Source organism: Ostrinia nubilalis, chromosome Z, assembly GCF_963855985.1.
Source record: "Ostrinia nubilalis chromosome Z, ilOstNubi1.1, whole genome shotgun sequence".
Taxonomy (NCBI): domain Eukaryota; kingdom Metazoa; phylum Arthropoda; class Insecta; order Lepidoptera; family Crambidae; genus Ostrinia; species Ostrinia nubilalis.
In genome coordinates this window covers 9,576,504-9,594,971 of record NC_087119.1, presented here as the reverse complement: position 1 = coordinate 9,594,971, position 18,468 = coordinate 9,576,504, and positions in this window count along the sequence as shown.

The following is an 18,468-nucleotide window of genomic DNA, read 5'->3' as shown; positions in this document are numbered from 1 at the left end:
AACAATGGACTTTGCTTTAATTGTTTGGGGAGTAATCATTCAATTAAATACTGCCGCACCAATTCAACTTGTCGTATTTGCAATAAAAAACATCACTCACTATTACATCCCAAGTCTAATTCAAACTTCACTGCAACAACAAAGAAATTTAATTCAGCAGTTGAAGTCAATACAGCAGCCGTGTCTACGGTTCAGGCACAGCTGTCAGAGGGCGAACCAACCACTTCCAATGTAGTCACTCACTTTTCTAAAGAGTCGATGTCCGTGCCTACTCAAGTTTTGTTAGCAACAGCTCTAGTCGAAGCACAGACTAGCAGCGGCTATGTTCAACTGTTGAGGGTGTTATTGGATCAGGGATCCCAAGCATCATTCATAACCGAATCAGCAGTTCAGTTATTAGGGCTGAAGAAAATACCTGTTAAGTCAGTTATATCAGGAATAGGCGGAGATCAAAGCTCCTTAGCTTCCAGGTTTGTCGTAATGGTAACGATTCAATCCCGCTTAGATCCAAAGTTTAGCGTCCAAGTAAGAGCTTATGTGCTAAGCACTATAACGTCTCTACTGCCATCAGAGAAGCTTCACCAGTGTCAATGGCCAGAGTTTCAAGCGGTCACATTAGCTGATCCAGAGTTCCACACGCCAAGTAAAGTGGACATGTTACTTGGTGCAGAAATTTATGGCCTAGTCCTGAGGGAAGGTATTATAAAGGGACCTAGAGGGACGCCTACCGCTCAAAATACTGTGTTGGGCTGGATCCTATCTGGACAAACCGGACATGAGCAGAATAACATTCACTGTCATCATGTCGTAAGTGACTCTACTAATCAGGCGGATGATAATGAATTACTAAGGCAATTTTGGGAGATAGAAAGCATTGTTCCCAAAAGGATTCTGTCTGAAGATGAGCAACGTTGCGAAGAAATATACAAAGCAACCACAAGCAGAGACCAGAGTGGGCGCTACGTTGTGAATCTACCATTTCGCAGTAGAGATCCCAAATCCCAATATGGGAATTCTAGAGAACTTGCAATCAAAAGATTTTTGCTACTTGAAAATAAGTTTAAAAGACAACCTCAAATCAAGGAACGTTACTCTGAGGTAATTCATGAATACTTAGGGCTGGGACACATGCAACGTATAGACAGCCGCGTTGATTCAAAGAGAGATACAGCCGTCTATTTGCCCCACCACGCTGTCATACGTGAAGACAAGTCTACGACAAAGGTCCGAATTGTATTCGATGCGTCAATGAAGGGCTCTAATGGGGTGTCTCTTAATGATGACCTTTTAGTAGGCCCTACTCTACAACCGCCTCTACGACACACTATTATGAGATGGAGAATGCACCCAATCATAATTTGCGCTGACATTATAAAAATGTATCGGCAAGTTAAGGTTTCGGATGAACACAGCGATTTTCAGCGGATAGTTTGGCGAGATAATCCTGATTCTGAATTAGAAGAATACAGATTGCAACGTGTTACATTCGGTACAGCATCTGCTCCTTACTTAGCAGTGAAAACACTGCAGCAAGTAGCAGAAGATGACGGTCAAAGTTGTCAAGAGATACGTGAAATAGTGAAGAGAGATTTTTATGTCGATGACTTGATGTCAGGGTGTCAATCAATAGAACAGGGACTTATGATCAAGGAAAAAATTACAGAATTACTTGACAAGAGTGGTTTTCAACTGCAAAAGTGGATTAGTAATGATCAGGAATTGAATCAACAAATTTCAGACACTAAAGGCGAAAAGGAAACTCAATTGGGAAAGGATATCAAGATAGACGAGGTTATAAAAATTTTAGGGCTGTCTTGGGATCGTGATACTGATAAGTTTAAGTACTCAGTGCAGCTGCCGACTCAACAAACACCAATCACAAAGAGAAGAGTGATTTCAGACATATCTCGTCTGTATGATCCGCTAGGTTGGGTGTCACCATGTGTGATTGTCTCTAAGATATTTATTCAAAAGCTTTGGCTTTCGGGAATTGATTGGGACGAAGAGTTGCCAGCGGAATTGTTGGATGAATGGCAAGCCTACAGATGTGACCTAGAGCACATTAGTAAGTGTCAAATTCCAAGATGGGTTGCAACTTGTCATGACGATAAGGTAGTAGAATTACACGGGTTCTGCGATGCATCTACAGCGGCATATGCAGCTGTAGTATATGTCAGGGTCATAGATGCACAGGGTGAAGTGAAAGTAATCTTAGTCACATCCAGAACTAAAGTTGCACCTGTGAAGCAGCAATCCATTCCCCGACTAGAGTTGATGGGAGCCGCTTTGTTAGTTGAGCTAATCACTGAAGTTGCAGAGGTAATGAACGTTCCGAAATCAAGTGTACGTGCTTGGACGGACTCATCAGTGGTTCTTGCTTGGCTTAGTGGTCATCCCAGTCGATGGACAACCTTTGTAGGAAACAGGGTTTCTCACATTATCTCCTTGTTGAACAACACCCATTGGGCTCATGTGACGTCATCGCAAAATCCAGCTGACATTGCTTCTCGGGGATTAACTCCGCAAGAGCTTCATTGCAACGAGTTATGGATACAGGGACCGTTATGGCTTCAGGAAGAAACCATTACGTATACGCGGCCAAAATCAATCAGTACCAACATGGAAGAAAGAGTACTTAAATCACATGTAGTTACTGATAATGTCCCAGAGGACCAAGTTTGGACGAAGTTTTCATCGTTGCACAGATTAGTACGGGTCATAGCATTTTGCAAAAGGTTCTTAAATCTAACGAGAAAAGAAAATAAAAAGAATCAACATAAATCTTACCTAACAAGTGATGAAATATCAGAATCTTTGAAGATATGTACGAGACAATGTCAACGGAAAGAATTTTTGGAAGAAATAGAGGATCTTAAAAGAACAGGAAAAGTGAAGAATAAAAGTAAACTAAAATGTTTAAATCCAATATTAGATAAAGATGATATCTTGCGAGTAGGCGGAAGAATTACAAATGCTCAACTGGACGATGATGTAAAAAATCCGATCATCATCCCTCAGAAAAATCATTTTACGTACTTACTTGTTGATGATGCACACAAGAAGACCCTTCATGGTGGTCCATCCGTAATGCTCAATTACTTACGTTCAAAATATTGGATCATCTCAGGAAAGAACGTAACAAAGGCTCATGTGCGCAAATGCGTCACTTGCGTGCGACATGCTGCTGTGACAAAGCCACAAATCATGGGTCAGTTACCGTCTTGTCGTGTAACACCAGCAAGAGCATTCTTGAGAAGCGGTGTTGATTTTGCTGGACCCATCAGCATCAGAATGTCCAAAGGTAGGGGCAACAAGTCTTACAAGGGATACGTGTGTCTCTTCGTTTGTATGGTTACCCGGGCTATTCACTTAGAAGTTGTAAGTGACTTAAATTCTGAAGGTTTTATTGCAGGATTCAAAAGATTTGTTTCAAGGAGAGGACTTTGTAGAGAAATATGGAGTGACAATGGCACAAATTTTGTAGGTGCGTCCAAAGAACTACATTCTTTAATTGTGCTTGAAAGGTCATCTGTAGCTCTTGAAATTCGGAGTTGGCTGAACGACAACAGTGTTACTTGGCATTTTATCCCTCCTCATGCACCCAACTTTGGTGGACTTTGGGAAGCCGGAGTTAAGTCTACCAAATTTCACTTGAGAAGAGTGATCGGTGATTCAACGCTTACCTTTGAAGAGATGACCACCCTACTCAGCCAAATCGAGGCTTGTCTTAATTCCCGTCCGATCTCCCAATTACCGAGTAACTGTGAGGACCCTATGCCTTTAACACCTGGACACTTTCTTATCGGCGAGCCCCTTGTCACTGTGCCTGACCGAGATTATCTCGAAATGAACATAGGAAGTCTGCGACGCTGGCAGGTTACACAACGTATGTTGCAAGGTTTTTGGCGGCGATGGTCAAATGAGTACCTTCTGCATATGTTGCAACGGTACAAGTGGACAAATCGTACCCCAGAACCAGTTATAGGCGATATTATTTTAGTAAAGGAAGATAACCTTCCCCCGGCTCGTTGGCTCATGGGCAAGGTTGTCGAAAAGCATCCAGGTTTGGACGGAGTTACGCGGGTCGTATCTCTCAAATGCAATGGATCCATAATTAAGCGGCCTACATCCAAATTATGTATTTTACCTGTTAAATCCGAAACGTTTTAATTAAGTTTATATGTATGTATGGTGAAGTTAGTGTACCTCATGATGATGGCCGAGTTTTGTTTGTATAAGTTTTTTATTTTATTTGTATAAGGACATAAACAGATGTCCTTGGTGGGCGGTATGTCCAATTTTGGTACTAAAATGTAAGTGCAAAACTAGTGTGTTATGCTTAAGCAATGTAATAGTTAGTTCTCATCGACACCAAGAGATGGCGCTGTACGGTTTTAGATCGCGGTATCGTTTTATTTTTTCTGATCTATATAAGCATTTGGTGTCATGAGGATTTCGTTCGCTCTTTGAATAAACCTGGTGTTGTTTTCAAAGCAGTTGGTTTTATTTAGTAGATTTGGGCCCTTATTTTACAGTACCAAACAGACGTCGGTGGCCTAGTGTTGAAAATTACTAAAGTGATTGAATTTGACTGACCGTCATTTACGGTCAAATTGGTCAAAGACTAGTCATTAACTGTCAAAAATTGTCATTTTCAGTCAGTTTGATTTGAAATGAAAATTATATTGTACAAAACCAGCTTTAGATAAGATAAAATCTAACAGTAATCTTATTTTTTATTTTATTGGGCTCTGCTTCTCTCCTGCACTCCATGAGCACGTGCTGCGGAGTTTCTTATGCCTCATTGCAACCTCTGCACAGTGGACTATCTATCACACACATTTAAACAGTGTGCTGCTTCATGGATTTACATTAAGCGGATATCCGAGTACTTCCCTGTTTAGTCTTATGAGGTAATGCCACTTGTGGTCTAAACTGAATAAATATTTTTGATTTTGATTTTTGATTTTGATTTTTTAATGGATAAACTTTTTCGATACATCCCGAACTGCATTTTTTGTTTGCCTACTCCCTTAACCCACTTACTGTTAATGAACAATTATATTTGGTGTATTTATGCTGTTGTATCGAAACATCTTTTGTACTTGAAATTGTAACGTACGAAAGATTAGTCGTCACAAAACAAAAGTGAAAAACTTGAGGTCTTATACAAGTTAAATACAATTGGGCTAAGTGTAACACAAAATCGTAGAAGTAACACACTGTCTACGCAAAGAACACAATCTTTGCGTGGCTCACGTTCAATAAACATAAGTGCGAAACTTATCGGGTCCCCCTGTCTCGTAGGGCGGTTTACACCATCCGATTTCAGAGACAATAAAAATTTACATTCTTCTAAAAAAAACATGAATATAATAATTAAGCCTAGGCGCAAGGCTGTTAATAAGTATGGACATGTATGACAGTGCGCACATTACACCGATTTGGTATCGGCCGATTCTTCATACAAATAAGAACCGGGCCCGACTATCGGCCAACTAAAAGTCGGTGGCCTGCGCCCAGGCTAACTGTCCGAAAAAAAATAATTTTCTGCATCGGATGGCACATTAAGTAATACTAGTTTAATTATAATAACTGTGTATTAAAATACCACATACTCGTATTTTAAAAAAGTGTAAGTACTTTGTTAGACGTCTGTTAGCAAAAACATTAGGTAAAATATAAAAAGATTATGGCAGTACGAAAAGATTTGAAATGACAAATAGTTATTTTAGACCTTCGCAGCTTAGATTAATAGACTTTTAAACTTTAGTTTTCTTACACTGAACTTAAAGTTATCCAGTAAACCTCACCTTCATACCTCTGACGTGCAAACCTCCCGGTAAGCAAGCCCGCTTGGCCCGGAACCAATACTGCCGATACCACAAGCACAGATCAGGAACTGGCTGCATTCCAAAACAGAAGAAAAACACCACACAGAATGGAAAAATAACGAAGGATGCAGGCAAACAAAAGATGCGGTTCCGGACGTATCGAAAAAGTTCTCCCGCAGCCTCATCAGACTAAACAGGGACAGCATCCGCAAGGTCTTGAGTGTCATAACCGGACACTGTATGCTAAACAAGCACCTATACAATATAGGTGTCACAGACAGCCCACTATGCAGGGGGTGCATGGAGGCAGAGGAAACACCGCAGCATGTGCTCATGGAGTGCAGTAGCGTGGAAGAACAACGGGCTCAATTTCTTCGATCACCGTCGTCGCTACAGGTAGCCTGCAGCAGCCTGGACGGGCTGCTCGCCTTCTGGGGGGATCTGGGGTGGTTGGAGTAGGAAGATAAACCACAAATCGCGCACAATGGCCCTATCATGAGGCTAAGTGCGGTATTCGATTGCCCTGCAAAACTAACTAACTAACTAAGCAAGCCCGCTTCTGCATTATAAGCATTCATTAACCACGGCGCGGATTAACCCTTTGACATCGGGATCCAATAACCTACTTTCATCACTTGATTCGGAACTAGCTCTCAGTTGTAGTGCGGTTCGTGATTAATAACGAGATAAGGTTGGTGTGCACGACGGACGGCCCCGAATAGAAACTTATAGCTGTAAATAATTGTTTCGTTTTTGTTTCATAGTTGTTTCATAGTTGTTTCATTTTATTTCGTTTTATAAAGTTTGTATAGTTTGAATGTCGATAACTTCGTAATACAGTCCACTTTCTCTTAGTTGGTTCTCAATTAGTAATGTGTCGAGTCCTTAATTACTGATTAATAGGCGTATGTGGGACGTTGGAGATGTATAAATCATAGTTTATTTTAGAAAACCATAGAAATGTATAATTTGATAGCCCTTTGTTTTATGTATATCGATTAAACCTATAATTTCGCATAGTTATGTATGTCGAGTCATATTTATAATATGTAAATTAGATAGATAATTATGTGTAGATCTTTATAGTTATTTACTTTTAATTGGTGATAATCTTAATTAGCCATAAAGGCAATTAATTTAAAATAGTGTGGCCAAATGAGCCCTAATTTTTGTACAAATGATTTATTTGTAATTAACCCTGTACCTGTGTACCTTTATTTACCTACCGAATAGTAAGAAGTAATTTGTCTGAAAATAAATAACATAGATTCCAAAGAATAGTGGAAGAGCTAATTAGAATCCGATAAGAATTAGGTCAAGGTCATAGTTAAAAAATAGGTCACCGAATAGATAAAAAACAGGCTCTCTATACGGTATTGCCGCCCAGGGGGGGTCTAAATTAGAGAGAGAGGGCAATAGATTTGCTGTTTCATTAGAGCGAGAGGCAGCTAGGTTTTCTCACTCTAATGAAAGTAAATAAATATCGGGGTGCCATCCGGACCCAGTCAGTTCCGCGTTTTCTCCTCAACAAGCTACAACACCAAGCTCTCGCCACTGCTCCGAGGAACCGGTCACAGTCTCAACCACAACCGAGTTATTATTTCTGCGCTCCCCGCCCCCTTCGTCTCGCTCTCCCGCTCGCGCTGCACCCCGCATCGCGCCGTGTCGGCGTACGGTATCCAGGGTCCGCACAGGGTTGCTACCCCATACCGTCCGGCACAGTTGGATAAGGTGACATACAGAATAACTTAGGAAATTGTGTTTTCAGTAGTTCGACGTTACAGGTAAAAAGCCCAGAGTTGGTTTAATCAGCCATGGAAAAGGCCTATTTCAATTATGAATTTTTTGCTATTTAACTATTCGGCATACTCAGGAAAGACGCAGGTAATTTTGGGCAATTAAGGTTCTAGAAAATGCCTTTATTCATTTTGATAACTTACTCGTATAAATTAAATACATTTAACTAATCAGGTACCTAATAACAGCTTTTATGTTTAAAGAACATTAACTGCGGACTTACATAAAACCCCTTTACGTCCCCCGTGAGCGCAGCAAAGGGATTACTTGAAAAAAGTCCGGAATCCCCTTTGCAGGGGATTGTACTCGGGGATTATTGGAACTAGCCATTTCAAACGTTTGCATTTCGTCAAAGGAACATCGGAATCCTTGCAAATGAGTTTGACCAATATTTATTTAAGAACTGCACTTGCAAAGTAAGGTAAATAAATTGTGACTGGATGATATCGTCTTATGTAAACCTCCTTTTTGTGTGTGTTTGCTTTGCCTGTTGGGTGTTTGGTGTGGAAACCGGACAGGTTTGGAAAACACGTGTGTGTACTCACTGGAATTAGCGGCTTTATTAGCGATTCGCTTGGCTCTGCTCGTTTTGTTTGTGAATCTTTTGGAATTTCTGTTATCGTTGGAACTAAGCGTGTACGAATTAAACAATTATCAGTTATTGCGTGTGATTAGGAAGACTTTTTGAAGATGTTTTATTAAATTTATATATAAATGGTACTTATTATAAACGGGACTTTATTTAATTATTCAGTTGTTTTGGACCATTTCCCCTGAATTAATAAAATTTTCAGAAAATATGAATGCTGGCTCTTTTTTTGCTTATAGGCTTCGTTAAGCTGAGTTGCACCACCTGACATTAACCGTGACTATAACGAAAACCGATGTATAGTTCCAAAATACTGAACTGTCCTATGCATGACATTGACAGTGGGGCGCCACCGTCAATACCGGATCGCTGGTTCCGATTTTTGCCATGTTGAAAACCATATAGTTGAACGATGGTAGCGCCCCTCTGTCATTGAGTTTGGTGGGACAGTTCAGCGTGGGTCATCTCTATTTTGTATGGAGTTTGACAGATTTTTGACGTTTGTCAAAGTCAAAGTAAGATGGTGCAACCCAGCCTTAGTATTGCTATTCAGCAAGGAAATGCAGCCAGCATCCTCACCTCTTTGCCTCGCGGTCACGCTTTTATTTTTGGGTAAACAATAAGTTTTATTTTTATTTATTTTTTCTTTGTTTAGTTAAGTTTGCGTTTGTTGTAAAAATATCTGTTTATTTTAATAATTTGTTTTTTTTATGATTTCAAATAACGAGTTAACGTACTGCAAACAGGACAGCGGACGGACGACAACGGATTTAAGTATCCAAATGATGAGCGGACTGCCATTCGGTTCTGTTTTGCAAGAGACACGAATTCTGCATGTGCCAAGACCGTCAAATGTTGTTGCAACTTCGTTCCCAAATTAGATATTTTATTACGTATTATTGTATCCGATTGTACCTGTTCACGTCATTTTCACGGTGTAATGCGATTATAAGTGTTTACTTAATAAGATATTAATAGATTTTAAGATATACTAAAGTTATGAAATAATAATTTGTAAAAACGCGTTTTTTTTTATTAACGATTAATTAGAAAGCTGCTGCTGAGCTACCTTAAAATTTTTGTAGCCACCAAATTAAAACAATATAAAAACTACAAGCATAGCTGGGCACCGTTAATCAAATAGTTAACTTCGTTAATCGTTAAACCGTTACTAAAAAAATTAACTTCGTTAAACGTTAAAACGTTACATTTCGGAAGATTTAACGCATGTTAACGTTAATCGTTAATCCGTTAACACGTGATAATAAAACGAAAAAAATATTGTTCAAATAATTTCGAAAACTTGTATCGCGCATTCGCGCATGGAATTTATTCCTCTTTTATGTTTGCGTTACAAGCTTTCGAAATTATTGAAACTTGCTTAAGTATTTCTATACTGAGTCCTATCTTATTTTCAATTTTTACTGCTGATCTCCCACAGTGTATCCAGTCCTGTAAATACCACTTATATGCAGACGACACACAAGTGTACTATTCTTTTAAAAGCAATGACACCACTGAGGCTGTTGAAAAAGTAAATGAGGATCTAAAAAACATTTATCTTTGGTCAGAAAGGAACTCATTGGTACTAAACCCTTCTAAGTCACAAGTACTAGTCCTAGGAACTAAACACCAAATAAAGAAGGTCCTGGATTGTAGCATTGAAGTTTCCATTAATAAGATAGTCTTGGACAAAGTAAAATGTGCTCGCAACTTGGGTCTGCTTCTAGATGGAGAACAGAAATTCATTGAACACGTAAACGAAGAAATCAGGAATGCCTTCTTTAAACTCAAGACACTTTATAAAATAAGACCATTTCTAAAGGAAGAGCTGCGCTTAATGCTCACTGACTTACTCGTGCTCTCCCCTTTTAACTACTGCGGTTCAGTAATCGGTCCCAAACTAAATGTCGGCACTGAAAAAGATATTCAAAGGGTACAAAACGCTTGCATACGGTTTTGTTTTGATGTGCCTCGAAGGCAGCATATAACCCCATACCTAAACAGTAAAGGGATACTAAATATGAAGGCTCGTAGGGAACTGCAGTTTGCCTGCATGGTCCACAGGACAATATGGAACAAAAAGCCTGAATATCTGTACGAAAAACTTCACTGGGTAAAAGACAGTGCACTAAGAAGTCTTCGAACAGCTATTCAAAATAGATTAAAAATACCTCAACATTGTTCTTCTCGTTTTCGTGGCTCTTTTAAGTTCGCTGCTGCTAATATATGGAATGACCTACCGCCGCCTATGAAAATAAAAATGAGTACAGCTACCTTTAAAATGAAATACACAGTGGCTTTAAAAGAAAGACAATTGACAGCAGAGAACACACACACACACACACGCGCGGTTATAGCAGGCCTCCGTCACTCGCCTATGCCGGCCGAGATAATTACCTACAGCGCGCGACAACTTCAAGTTGCAAATCAGTCAGGACCGCCACGCGCCGTGACGCGCCAGTGAGCACACGCGTATTTCTATACACGCTCGGTCGATCATCGTTGAAATCAAGGTTTATTGTTCCAACAGCACTGTTATTCTTCTTTAATGGAAAATCGTAATATTTAGAAATAATAATTAACTGTAGTGATTTAAATAATTTAAAAAACTACACTTTTTGAATAATTTTGAAATACTTATGACAAAAAACTGTAGCAAAAAAAAATATTTTACCTAATAAAAATATTAACTTTTACTTTACCGTGTCTATTTTCCAACACTACACCTTTTAAAACTATTTGTCCAATTTCGAATTATCGTAACACTGAAGTTTATTAATAGGTACTTTAGAGATGATACGATTATACAAACACCACTAGATTAAAGTTTACCGTAATAATATAGTAAATACAATAAATACTTCTTAAAATTAAGTTTTTATTTATTTTACTTTGCTTATACAACCCTGACGCTTGAGCTGTGAGGTAGATCAATTCTGAACACAAAAAATAGCGCTCTTGTGAGCGTAGTAGTAAGGTGCGATTTCGAATGCACCATGTGCGTTGGATATTTTGCATTATTATTATTACCGTTAAAATGCCGGCATCTGATCCTACACAAAGGAGTGCAATTTCTGTTGCTACTATTATGTATTCTGTGGTTATAGTGTATTGGGTAAATGGCATAGAAGGCGTTTTCGTTTTTTTATAGGTATGCTTATGTATAAATAGGTAATATTTTAGATTGCAAAAATTTTTTTTTTCTCTTTCAAAGTCTATAGTTATTATTGTTTCAAAGTGTATATTTATTTCTTAAGCCCTCATATCTTTATTCTCGCTCAACATCCTAGAGAATTGGGCATGGCTGAAAACCAGTGTTGCAAGGATCTCTCCTTACAACGTAGACTGAGCCAGGTCCAATTGCCTTCGGTGTACTTCATATTATTATAGTTGTAAGTCTAACTACCTGTACCTGTCTAATGGTTCAAAGGCAATAAATACATTTTTTATTTTATTTTTTTATTTTTACAAATATTTTTTTCGTTTTAGTACAAATGAATTTCAGAATAAAAGCTTGTTTTAAAAAAAAGGGTTTTTTATTATAATTTTATTACGAGTACTGTCGAGTACTTATACACTTTTTAGTTGCATCTCAATCTCAGAGCCTTGATACAATTACAATACAATTTAGCACCAAAGTGCTCGAAAAGACAAATCCAACAAACCCAAACACGATAAGTTTTCACTGTTTCATTTAGGAATTCCTATGGCCACCTCCTGACTCTATCATCAGGACCCTGGACATCATCTTGTACTAAAGTGCTCAAAAAGACAAATCCAACGAACCCAAATTCGATGCGATTCCGCCGTTTCATTTAGGAGTTTCTATGGCCACCTCCTGACTCCATCATCAGACCAGCTGAATGGTACCATAACGTTGCATTGTCATTGTACTTACATAAGTATACTTTCAGCTCAATCGGTTGAGGAGAACTGTTCTTAAATTCAGTTGTAAATAAATAAAAATTTAAAAATAAATTGCATTTTTTATGTCGTTGCGTTGGTGATCTGGTTACAAAAACTGTTGTTTTGGGTTCTGGAAGTTCTGATAGCCCGAACGTTTTTGTCAGAACGCGTTTTTCAGCGTGCCTGCTGTATCTTTTTGTTAAATATTAGGTACTGGATTAACGATTAACGGACTTAGGATAATTTAACGGAAGTTAACGAGTCCGTTAACATTTTTTAAAGTTAACTTAAAAGTTAATAGAAATGTTAACTTTGTTAATTAACGATTAACGGATTAACGAGTTAATGCCCAGCTATGACTACAAGTATTTAAAACCTACGCTTCATTCGCACCTATTTTATGTAACACAAATTCGTACCTAGGTATGTACAAAGTACAAATCTATGATATTGAGTCATATCATGATTACTCTATTTCAATGTAATCATTTTGACATAGTCTCAAATTAATAAGTTGTGTACTGGCACAAACAAATGAAATGTAAGTATTAAGTACTTATTTATTCTGTGGTATTATTTACAAGTAAAAATAACGTGTTAATCCCTCAGAGCCACGATGACACTGCCAATCAACTGACATACTTTTTTTCATCAGTCAAATCTATTTTTAAAACGGAAATACGACGAGTGGAGTTCACAGACATGAGACAGACTCTTTTTTGTAGGACTGACTAATTTTCTTTCACAGTTTTTTATGTTTCTGATAATAATTTTATGCAAATACTGACTATAAGAGCGCTTTCACATTATGGCGTTAGTAGCACGACTGCAGCGCGGCAGCGGCGCGCGGCGTTTTTTAATGTGATGGCAGGCATGCGTTGTCGCATTAGTATGAAATTTTCGTCAGCGCGTTTATCGCGCTGCTAAATCGCCTAAATGTAAAAGCGCTCTAAAGCATTAAGAGCATTGCAGTTAACTAAGGTTTTTGAAACTGCGCAACTTTGTTTACCGACTTCAACAAAAGGAGGAGATTCTCAATTCGATTGTATGGTATTTTTTATTTATTTTACCGCAGAAGTCCGTCACTTATAAACCGATTTCCAAAATATTTTTTTGTTCTTTAGGGTATTCCCCTGGGTAGTCCCATTGTCACCAATTCAGGGTCTGAACGGTGGGCCAGAAACCTGGACACCACGTGCTAGGAATTTTCCATATCGACAGGGGTGCCATCTGTTAGTAAAACTATGTAAACTCAACTCAAAAATAGCACGCGGCGTCATCTAGTGGTTTAATCGAACTTTAAACTTACTCAAACATAAAGTGTAGTCTATTTCCACCTTTTGGAGACTCTATGGAACTAGGTAGATAAATTAAAAAAGTTTTCATTTAACGATACTTACCGAGAAAATAGTTGTGACTTGTGTAATGAACTAATGACCCTTATCTCCCTTTACCTTTCACAGGAACAGTTTACCGATTTCTTGTAGTGTGACTTCTCAGAACTGTATAGGGGAGACCGAGGAGAATTGTAACAGAGGAAAGTTGTGACATTGTCGATTTTTGAAAATCTAATAACTATCAACGAGCTCGCAACAACGCGCGTTTGGTAGCTTGAGACTTGAACTAAAAAACGCTCGACGCTCGAGCTCACTCGTTGTTAGCGACGTCAACCGAGAAAATACGCTAATTTATTAATTAGAATTGATTAGCAATGTTAACAGACAGAAAATGTTGTAAAATAATCAATTAGATCGATTAGATATAAATAACATTCCATCTCTTTCTCACATTATCTGTCATCTCGCTTGCACATCAATTACTCTTCCACACACTTCTGGAATATTCGAGAGAAAAAGAAACAGGACGGCAATATCGGACCTCTCGCTTCGAACATTCCAGAACTATGGTCCAGAACATGAGAGACAGAGACAGGAATATCGGGAGAGAAAGGGATGGATATAGCCCGGGGCCCTATAAATACGGAGCGAGGCGCTCCGGGAGACAAGTTTATTTAAAGATGTATTGTTTTGTTCAGTTCAGAGAACAAGTGCTCCAAGCAACAAGTGATCTGAAGAAGCAAGAACTGAGAAAAGGAAGCGAATAATAAACGCGAGAAGTCTCAGCAAGTGAAATAGTGGTTTTATTCCTGCAAGTAGCACCTACTACGCCTGACATAGTAAGGGCAAGCTCTCAACGGCAGTCATCATCGTCCGGTCAGCGCTCTCGAACACACACAAACGCATACAGTCCACTGCAATCCACCACATTTTCCTGGTCCTTCGAGCCGGATTACGGGAATAGCGAAGATGCCTGTCACCAGGTCGGAGAAGCTACGAGGTGCCGCCGCCGCGGCTAGCGCCGCCGCCGCAGGGAGAATTACGTCGCCGCCGGTTCATGGAGGAAGTACTTCGACGGAAACCACGGATACTTCATCAACGCTGACCCCGTATCCCGCCGGGGGCGCGTCCTCACCGCGCATCGCCAGGGACCACGCCGCGCCGGCTGTTAGCACCCGGGTTATGGGAGAGCCCGGCGTGCATTTGGGAAGAGGGGAACCAGCACCGCGCTCCTACACAGAGGAGATAACCGCCGACGTCACGAAGCCACACGAAGCACTAAGGGCCCGTATCGCGGAAGCAGAGAAGAGACGTGCCGCCGCCGCCGCCGCCGCCGCCGCCGCCGCAGCCGCCGCCGCCGCCGCCGCCTCCACGCCCACCGCGGCCAATGTTGCCGCCGCCTCCGTCGCCGCCGCCAACGCCGCCGCCGCGACTCCCGCGACTACGGTGACCACCGTGCCGACTGTTGAAGGACAGTACGCGCCACCCACGCCGCAAGTGCATGAACAAACGCCGCGACTGTCACGAGTGAATCAAGACACGCGCTCCGTCCGCTCGTCAAAAAGAAGGGCAGAAATAGAGGCCAAATTAAGAGTGGCCCGCCAGGAACTGGAAGTTGCCAAAGCGGAATTGGAGTTGGCCCAATTGGATTCCGACATGGAAGAGGATCCAGAAGAAGTGCAGTACAGGCAAATGCAGGTCGAAAATTGGTTGGACCACTCAAACACCATCGCCGAGAGGGTCCCGCCGGAACCACAACCGATACCGCTACCACCGCCCGCCGTGTCGTCGCCGTCGCCGCCGCAAGTGTTGCCGCCGTTGCCGCCGCAAGTGTTGCCGCCGACGCCGCCGCCGCAGCCACTAACTTCGGAAGGGAGGACCGATATTCAAGAATTGGCCATGGCCATCACCAAGCTGTCACAGAGGGCAGAGGGTGGCCTCACGAGACAACTGGTCGACCTCCCAAGTTTCAATGGCGCATGTGAAGAATGGCTCGCGTTCAGAAGGTCGTATGAAGACACCGCGCGCTCCTTCACGCCGGCACAGAATTTGGCGCGACTTCGAAGGTGTCTCCAGGGGCACGCGAGGGAGGCAGTCAAGAGCCTCCTGTTCACCGCCGAGGATCCGGAAGAGCTGATGAAGAGCCTGGAGGTCCGGTTCGGCAGACCTGGAGCGATAGCCCTGGCGGAGTTGAAGAAGATGGAAAGGCTGCCAAGGGTCAACGAGTCATCGGGGGAGATCTGCATGTTTGCCAGCCGAGTCCGCAATGCCGTGGCCACCATCAGGGCACTCGGGAAGACGGAATATTTGTGTGCACCGGGGGCCGTGGAGTGTCTTATAGAGAAGATGCCGCCGACCATGAAGTCTCGGTGGCTCATTTACCAACGTGAGCGCCGGGCAGAGGGAAAACCAGCGCTCGAACTCATGTACGACTTCATGGAAGTTGAAGCAGATATGAACAGCGACTACGCTCCCCCAGAAGTGTCCTGGGATCAGAAGAGGAACACGTTCAAGAGGCCGATCCACCACGTCCCACAAGCGGAGGGATACTACGAAGATCAGAAGACCGACGTGAAGAAGTGCCCAGAATGCCGAGAAGATCACTGGCTGTACGAGTGCAAGAGGTACAGGGAATCCAGTGTAGACGAAAAATGGGAAATGGCGAAGAAGGCAAGAATGTGCTTCAAATGCCTGCGCTTCAAGCATGCTAGAAACACATGCCGGGCACAGCCGTGCAAGAAGTGCACGAGGTGGCATCACATCAGTCTTCACTCGGAGAAGTCTGCAGCAACGAAGACTCAAGAGAAGCCTGCTGAAGGAGTTGTATCGTCGGTGCACGTCACGAGCTGCGGAAGGACCTACTTGAAGATGACGCCGGTAAACCTCTACGGGCCCAAGGGGACAGCAAGAGTGCTCGCGCTCCTGGACGAAGGATCCACCATCACGCTGCTGGACTCATCAGTAGCGAAGAAGATTGGGGCGCAAGGGAAGCCGGAAGCCATCACCATCGAGATGGTCGGGGGGAGCGGTATGCAGAAGAGCAACTCCCAGAAGATCAACATGAAAATCAAAGGGGTCCATTGTAGAAATAAACTCAACATGGAAGCGAGAACTATCGACAACTTGAAGTTGACGAAGCAAGGTGTCGAAGAAGGAATGCTTCAAAACTGGAAACACCTGAAGAAAATTAAGAAGAAGCTGGTCTACGACAAAGAAGTACCTAGACTTCTGATTGGGCAAGACAATTGGGGGCTAATAGTCACACGGAGACTACGCAGAGGGAAGGCCTCCGAACCAGTTGCCTCTTTGACCAGCCTTGGATGGGTCCTGCATGGATCCAACACTGGAGGAAGTGATCCAGTGAAGTTAGTGCACCACAGCAGACTAGTAGAAGATGGAACGGAAGCCTTGGTTCACCAACACTTCGAGAAAGAGGACATCGGAGTGGAACCACGTCGGCCATGCAACGACGCCGACAAACGGGCTCGCAGTGTCCTGAAGAAGACCAGCAGAGGGCATCAGGCACATCAGCGTCTCATCAAGAGGAAGTTGGAAAAAGATCCAGCGTTGAAGACTTTGAAGAAAGATCGCTTCGTGATGAAGGATGAATACAGCGGAGAAGAGAAGAATTCTGAAGTTGAAGTTGCCACATTGAAGGTAACACCAGAAGTCACTCCGGACCCGAAGAGATTCTCCGATTGGACTCAACTGCTACCTCATCGGGAAGGCAAACTGGAGGACAACGCAGCGCTTCTGGCAAAGATGGCTAAAAGAGTACCTGCCAACTTTGATGCCAAGGAAGATAGCCGGTCGGGAGACAGAAGACCCTCAAGTCGGCGACGTCGCCCTGAGATTCGACGCAACGCCACCAAGAAACTCTTGGCCACGAGGGAAAGCACAGCGGGTATACCTTGGTCCGGACAGAAGAAAACGAGACCTCGACGTGCGAACACCCGGAGGAGTGCTACGGCGACCGACGCGATGAGTGGTAGTCCTGGTTCCTGCCAAGACGTCGCATCCGGAAGAGGGAGTGCTTCGCACTGCGGGGGAGATTGTTAGCGACGTCAACCGAGAAAATACGCTAATTTATTAATTAGAATTGATTAGCAATGTTAACAGACAGAAAATGTTGTAAAATAATCAATTAGATCGATTAGATATAAATAACATTCCATCTCTTTCTCACATTATCTGTCATCTCGCTTGCACATCAATTACTCTTCCACACACTTCTGGAATATTCGAGAGAAAAAGAAACAGGACGGCAATATCGGACCTCTCGCTTCGAACATTCCAGAACTATGGTCCAGAACATGAGAGACAGAGACAGGAATATCGGGAGAGAAAGGGATGGATATAGCCCGGGGCCCTATAAATACGGAGCGAGGCGCTCCGGGAGACAAGTTTATTTAAAGATGTATTGTTTTGTTCAGTTCAGAGAACAAGTGCTCCAAGCAACAAGTGATCTGAAGAAGCAAGAACTGAGAAAAGGAAGCGAATAATAAACGCGAGAAGTCTCAGCAAGTGAAATAGTGGTTTTATTCCTGCAAGTAGCACCTACTACGCCTGACATAGTAAGGGCAAGCTCTCAACGGCAGTCATCATCGTCCGGTCAGCGCTCTCGAACACACACAAACGCATACAGTCCACTGCAGTCCACCACATTTTCCTGGTCCTTCGAGCCGGATCATCACACTCGTAGTTAATAATATCTTTCAAAAAATCGAACAATATCACAACTCTCTTCTGTTACAACTTACCTCGGTCTCCCCCTACTTGTTTAACTAAGGACTGAAGTATGTTTCCACTGTGTAAACACAAATTGCTTAATTTACTAATTTTCAATTTAACCGTATTCACAAACATTACTATGAGGTCTCACAGTGAGCGTCGACGCACAGTGTGAGACACGAACCAATCACAGAGGTCTATTCAACGCTGTGCGTTCGATTTGCTGCTTCACTTAAGCAAGCATCGTTTGTGAATACGGGCGTTAGTGTCA